This window comes from Anopheles moucheti (genome assembly GCF_943734755.1).
Source record: "Anopheles moucheti chromosome X unlocalized genomic scaffold, idAnoMoucSN_F20_07 X_unloc_10, whole genome shotgun sequence".
Taxonomy (NCBI): domain Eukaryota; kingdom Metazoa; phylum Arthropoda; class Insecta; order Diptera; family Culicidae; genus Anopheles; species Anopheles moucheti.
The window spans coordinates 310001-316892 of NW_026453516.1; positions in this window are offsets into that span (position 1 = coordinate 310001).

The window sequence follows — 6892 nt, forward strand, 5'->3', positions numbered from 1 at the left end:
CCAGCACCTCCGTCCGCACGTCAGCAAAGCGCGGGCAGTAGAAGAACGCGTGCTCAGCCGACTCGACGACACCCGGGCACCGCACGCAGTCCGGCGAGGGGGTGAATCCCTGCACATGCAGGTATTCATGGAAGAAGCCGTGGCCCGAGAGAACTTGGGAGAGATGAAAAGTCATCTCCCCAAACCGACGGTTCTTCCACCCCTCGATGTCCGGAATCACCCGGTGCGTCCACGCCGTGAATCGGCTCGCCGGTGCCAACGCGTCCCAATCCTCCTGCCACAGACGCAGTGTGGCAGCGCGCTCCTCCACTCGTAGCTGGCTCAATGGCGCGCCGGTCGTTTGATGCTGTTGGTTGCATCGAGCGTCCTCCCGAATCTGCAGGCAGATCGGTATGACGCTAGCCAGGACCGTGGCGACCTCATATCGCACCGATATGAAGGTCCTGGCTACCGGCCTCGCATACTGCGCCTGCACGTTCTGCAGCATCCGCCTGCATCGCCTGACGTTGGTGGCCTCATGCCACACCGGGGCAGCATACCGGAGCGTTGAATCCACCACCGAGGACAGCAGCCGCCGCTTCGCTCCTTTAGGGCCCCCGTGGTTTTGCATCAGTCGGGAGATCCCCTTCGCCGCACGGAGTGCCTTCGCCGTGGCGTACTCGACGTGCGGGGTCCACAGCAGATGCTCGTGCAAAACCACGCCCAGGTACTTGAGGCTCTGCGTTGGCAGCCGCTGTATCCCCTCGATGGAGACCGAGGGCTGCGCATAGCCCCGCCGCATTGTGGACACCATGATGATCTCCGTCTTAGCCGGAGCAAGATGCAGGTGACGCTCTGCCATCCACGTGCCAATCATCTGGATCGCCTGCTGCGCGAGTTCAGCCGCCGCCTGCGGCGTCGTGCCGCCCGCCAGCACCACCAAGTCGTCCGCGAACCCAATCGCCTCCACGCCGTCCGGGAACGCCAGCCGCAGGACTCCGTCGTACATTGTGTTCCACAATGTGGGACCGACAATGGAGCCCTGCGGTACACCAGCCGACACCTTCCTGCGCACCGGTCCTTCACTGGTCTCGTAGACCAGCTCGCGCTCGGAGAAGTAGCTGCGCAAAATTCTCCTCAACGCTGCAGGAACGCGTTTCTCCTCCAGAGCCGTGGCGATCGCCCTCCAGCTCGCCGTGTTAAAAGCGTTCTGGACATCCAGTGCTGCCACCACCAGACACCGAGGATCGCGTCCGTTCGTCCGGTGGAATGTGCGCGCAAACTCGCCCCGCTCGACGACCCGCTGGATGGCCTGGACCGTCGACCTCCCGCGACGAAAGCCATATTGCTCCGGCGACAGTTGAGGGGCACTGCTGTCCTCCAAATGATCGTTGAGGCGGTCCAAGACGCACCTCTCGAACATTTTCGGGACTGCTCCCTCAAGGAGCAGCGGACGACTCGCCGCAGGATCGCCCGGTGGCTTGCCCGGTTTGGGCACCAGGACTAGCCGCGCCTCCTTCCATTCCTTCGGGAACTCGCCTCTCTCCAGCAAATCATTGAACACCCGGGCGAACGTCGCCGGGTGCTCTCTGATTGCGGCCTTTACCGCGACGTTCGGGATCCCGTCCAGACCCGGAGCCTTTGTCAGAGCCATCCTGTCGGCCATCGCCAGGATCTCTGCTTCTGTGACGGGTCGTAGGGCCTCCTCGTCGTCCGTCCGCTCGATGACTGGCCACTCGAAGGCGGGATGAGCCGGGAAGAGCGCGTCAACGATTGGCTCTAATACCGCTCGGTCGGTCTCCTGCGGTGTTCGGCCACGCAGCTTGGCCATCACCACCTGGTACCCGAGACCAAACACGTCGCTGTCGACTGCGTCAATCAGCTCCTGCAGCTTCCCGCTCCGGCTCTCCTGGATCGCTCGCTGCAGCTGTCGTCGCAGGTCGTGAAGGCGAGCGGTCGCCACGTCGCGGTCCGCCGAACCTGTGGCAGCACTAAGCCTCTCCTCGGCAAGTTCACACTCCCGACGCAAGTCGCCCAGCTCCGGGGTCCACCAATACAGCCGAGGCTGTTGATGCTGCTTCGGCCTGCCTACCCTCTCCATGATGGCGTCGCAAGCGAGGGTCAATGCTCCGACCAGCGCCTCGGACGTATCAGCTTCTGCGAAGCGACAGTCGACGAGGGCGGTCTTGTAGTCCTCGCTGCGGAAGAGGGAGGTCTTCCAGCGAATCCCGGCATGCGTCGCGATAGCCCCGCTCCCGTGCGTCTGCGATGGCTGATGCTGCTGCCGCTGTCCCTGCCGACCCGGCACACCGACGGAATACTCCACGTAACGATGGTCGCTGTGGGTGAAGGTGGAACTCACCCTCCAGGTCCCAGGCAAGGCGATCGAGGTGCTTGCGAACGAGACGTCCACGATGCTCTCGCGCGCAACCCCGTTGCCCATGAAGGTGGGTACGTTGCCGCGGTTGACAACATCGAGCTGCAGATGCTGCACCGTCCCCATGAGCGAGTGGCCCCTGGATGTTGTGCGGGGACATCCCCACTCCTGGCTCCACGCGTTGAAATCACCGGCAAGCACGATGTGCTGGTGACCAACCAACGCCATCTCCACCGCCTCGAGATAGGCGCCAAAGTCCGCTGGCCCGATGTTCGGCGAAACGTAACAGCTGGCAAAGGTGACACCTGCCACTGTGGCCACCACCAGCCCGGGATGGACGCTACCCCACAGGCGTTGGATGGGGTAAGCCCCGGTGGCGACCACTGCCACACTCTGCGCCTCATCCACCGCCCATCTGCCGTTATCCCGAGGCGGCTTGTACAGCTCGCAGGCAATGACGACGTCCACCCGCTGCTCCCGTGCCGTCTGCAGCATCAGGTCCTGTGCAACCCGGCTGCGCCCGAGGTTGATCTGCAGGACCTTCAGACCCGAGTGCAGGACGGATGTCCCACCCGGTGAGGGCCCTTGCAAACCGCGCAGCACACCTCCGCTGTGCAGACTCGGGCCAGGTGGCCCGGTTGACCGCAACGGATGCAGTGCGCCGATCTGTCGATCTCGCTCCTGCACTGGTGCCGCAGATGTCCGTGCTCCAGGCACTTGAAGCACCGCAGTTGTCCCCGAGTCGGAGGTGCCAGTCGCGTCGCCAGGCAGGAGGTGTGCAACACTCGCACATGCTGCTGGTGAACACGGTCCGCCACCTTGGCCGACATCTTTACATACGCCGTCTGCGTGCCGTTCCACGCCTTCGTGAGATGCACGGCGGATTCGCTCACCGACTCCGAGCAAACTGCTTTCACCGCCATCGCCACATCCGATGCAACCGCTAAAGGGTCCACCTCATCAAGGCGGACCTCAACCGTCTCCGTCACCAAACGGGTGGTGGCCGGAGCTGCAGCCTGCGCGCAGACCTGCTGCACCCGTTCCAGGACTTCCTGCGCGTTGACGCCTTCTTGAAGGTCCATGACCAGCCGATCACGCGTCGTCCGTCGCCCGACTCCTAGCTTGGCCTGGTCTTCGGCCAACGACGGAGCACTACGGATCAGCTGGTAAACATCCGTCCATGACTGACCCTCGCCTGGGGCTACCTCGATGGCGTCCAGCTTTTTCTTCGCCAGCTGCTTGCGTGGCTCAGATTGCAGACGCGGCATGACCTGCTGCTGCACCACGGACCGCTGTGGCAGAGGCCGTTGCGGCTGTTGTCGTTGCTGCGGTTGCTGCCGCTGCTGTTGCTGCTGCCGTTGCGGAAGCTGTGGCCACTGTTGCTGCCGCTGTTGCTCAGCCGTCTGCTGACGTGGCGGCTTACGACGCACCACCTCAACCCAGGAGCCGCCATCCGTCGTCTGAGGTGGCTTGCTCGTAGCCACCACCGCGTCCTGCTGATATCCACGCTGCTGCGTGCTCTGCTGCGTGGCCCGCTCCAGCTGCTGCTGCACAGTAGTTGGCTGCTGGTTCTGCCCGACGGTCTGTGCCACCAGCGCCGTCAACAACTCCCGCTCCTTCCGGAGCTCCTCGCGCAGCTGCTGATTGTCAGCAACCAGCCGCTCCTCCCGCTGCCGAGCCTCCAGACGCGCCTCGCGGAGGTCTTGCCGAGCCTGCTCAGCTGCCGCCTCCATCTGAACTCGCAGGAGCGTTACCTGCTCCTCCAGCTTTTTGACGACCGCAAGCAACATCTCGCTGTCGAGTTTCGCCTCGCTAATGATGCGTCGCACCTCGCTCGACGGAGAACCTCCAGTGCCAGTCACCAACCTGGCCGCATACTTGCTGGAGCTCGTGGCTCCACTAACAGCCACACCCTCCATCACCGGCGTTAGCGGGACAGTGAGCCGCTTGCCCGCGCTCATGGCCGATCTGCTCCTGGTGGTGGCTGCGCTCGGTTCGTCAACCGAGAGTGTTCGCGCCCTTAAGCCCCTGTCCATGGCCCTGTGAAGGCCAGCCTATCAAGGTTTTTATTTATTGTTATATTTGCTCTAAAACCAAAAATAAATATTAGTTTCGGAAAACAAATATTTAAAACCAATAAATATTTTGCCCGGGTTCGCCTCCTTATCCAGCGTTGAGATCACCGCCTGTCGGTATGCAACCCGCATACACCGACCCGGGTTGCCCGCTGGTACCGACGTTGAAATCTCCCAAGCGCACGGGTTGTTGTCGCCGCTACCGCTGAATCCGCTATCGTCCACCAGGTGACGCCACTGATGAAGTCTTCCGTTAGTTCCGATAGATGGCGCTGCCCCGTGTCTCGGCTAAGGCGAAAGCTCGGAGCCGAAAGCTTTGCCAATGACGCCGATGACGTCAGCACAAACGTCAACACGTCAACACGTACACACGCGACGATCCACCTGACGCCGCTCTGCCGCTGTTTTTCTCGCACTTTTTTCTCAGTTTTGTGGCGTTTTCCACACTGCCACCGTCCGGAAAATTGTTCTTCGGCGTCGCCACTACGTAATAAACGTGCCACTTGATGTTTTTTTTCGTCCCTTTCGCGAATAAATAGCACTTGTTTGTTCCCATACAAAATGTATGGGAGAGATTTATATCGCTTTTATCAGGCGAGCATCGTCCTGTTTTGTTATTTTTCCACCATTAAAAGGTAAAAGGCACTAAAACTCAATGTTTATAACACTTTTTAGCCCTTTTTTCGCAATTTTACACCCTGATTTTCGTATTTTAACACGAGCGACACAGAGGCACGTCCTAACACCGTGAATGACAGCTACGCACACACAGGGATAACTGGCTTGTGGCCGCCAAGCGTTCATAGCGACGTGGCTTTTTGATCCTTCGATGTCGGCTCTTCCTATCATTGTGAAGCAAAATTCACCAAGCGTAGGATTGTTCACCCTTTCAAGGGAACGTGAGCTGGGTTTAGACCGTCGTGAGACAGGTTAGTTTTACCCTACTGGTGTGTGCTGTTTGCCGCTATCTTAACGGAATTCCTGTGCAGTACGAGAGGAACCACAGGTACGGACCACTGGCTCAATACTAGTTCGACCGGACTTTGGTATGACGCTACGTCCGCTGGATTATGCCTGAACGCCTCTAAGGTCGTATCCAATCCGAGCTGATAGCGCTTCTCAAACCCATTAGGTGATCGGAAGCTAGCGGGCTTAACAACCCTCCGAGATCCGTCGGTGCTGCCCCGCGCACACTGACGTCTCATCCCCGCTATAGCACTAGACTGAGCCGCAACGGGCGGGAGCACGCTGCACGTGGAAGTACCTTACCACAGGGAACCCTGGTGGCTGTGTTTCCGTCGACCGTGGATACAACTAGTTTCGACACCTTCGACCGCCCGCAAACGACGGGACTACAGGCTGGGAGCTGCGAGTTGTAGAGATGCGTTCGCATCGATCCTCTCAGGCGACCCATGCTTGCTGGTGCTCGCGTTCACTTTGGGAATGGAGTGTTCGCGAGAGTGATTGTTGTGTTGTGTGTGTACAGTTGGTGCTTGCGTGCACTCCCATAGTGGAGTGTTCGCGAGCTTAAAACGCTAAGTCCCGATTAATACTCTCCTCGCAACATTATGTGCGTGGCTCCACGCCAAGTGGGATTAGCGGTGCGAAACGCGATTGGTAAAGTCGATGGTGATGTGCGTACCAACAGGCGATTTGTTAAGTCAAATGCGAACTGTGGTGCAACAGGCAATGTGTGTTTATTATCAGGTGTTGTTGGAAGTCAATACGATTTGACTTTCAAAAATTTTTCTAAGTCCCGATTTTTTTTCTCGTCGAGTAACTACAATGCACTATTTCTATCGCAGCGGACTTGCGGTTCATGGCCTTAATGATCGCGAACGAACACGTATTCGCAAAAAAATTTTTGTATGAAAAAGTCACCACTTGGGTACCTCCATACAAAAGTACCAAGTTCGGGTCGAGTGGTCGATGGACGTCGAAGGTGAAAATTTTTCATCATCGAAAATTTTTTCCAAAGTTGAAGCAATTGGGCCCTAGAGTATGAAAAGTGAAACCACGGATCGATATGAGAAATAAAAATTTTTGTATGAAAAAGTCACCACTCGGGTACCTCCATACAAAAGTACCAAGTTCGGGTCGAGTGGTCGATGGACGTCGAAGGCGAAAATTTTTCATCATCGAAAATTTTTTCCAAAGTTGAAGCAAATGGGCCCTAGAGTATGAAAAGTGAAACCACGGATCGATTTGAGAAATAAAAATTTTTTGTATGGGAGGGCCCCTGCTAGAACATTTTTCCCAAGTGCGACCATTTTACCCAGTGAGTCAAAAAAAATTTTTTTCACGGTGACTCAAAACATCAATTTTAGACTCCCCTGAGTATGAAAAGTGAAACGAAAATCATTTTTGAGAAGAAAAAATTTTTGTATGGGAGGGCCCCTGCTAGAACATTTTTACCAAGTGCGACCATTTTACCCGGTGAGTCAAAAAAAAATTTTTGTAT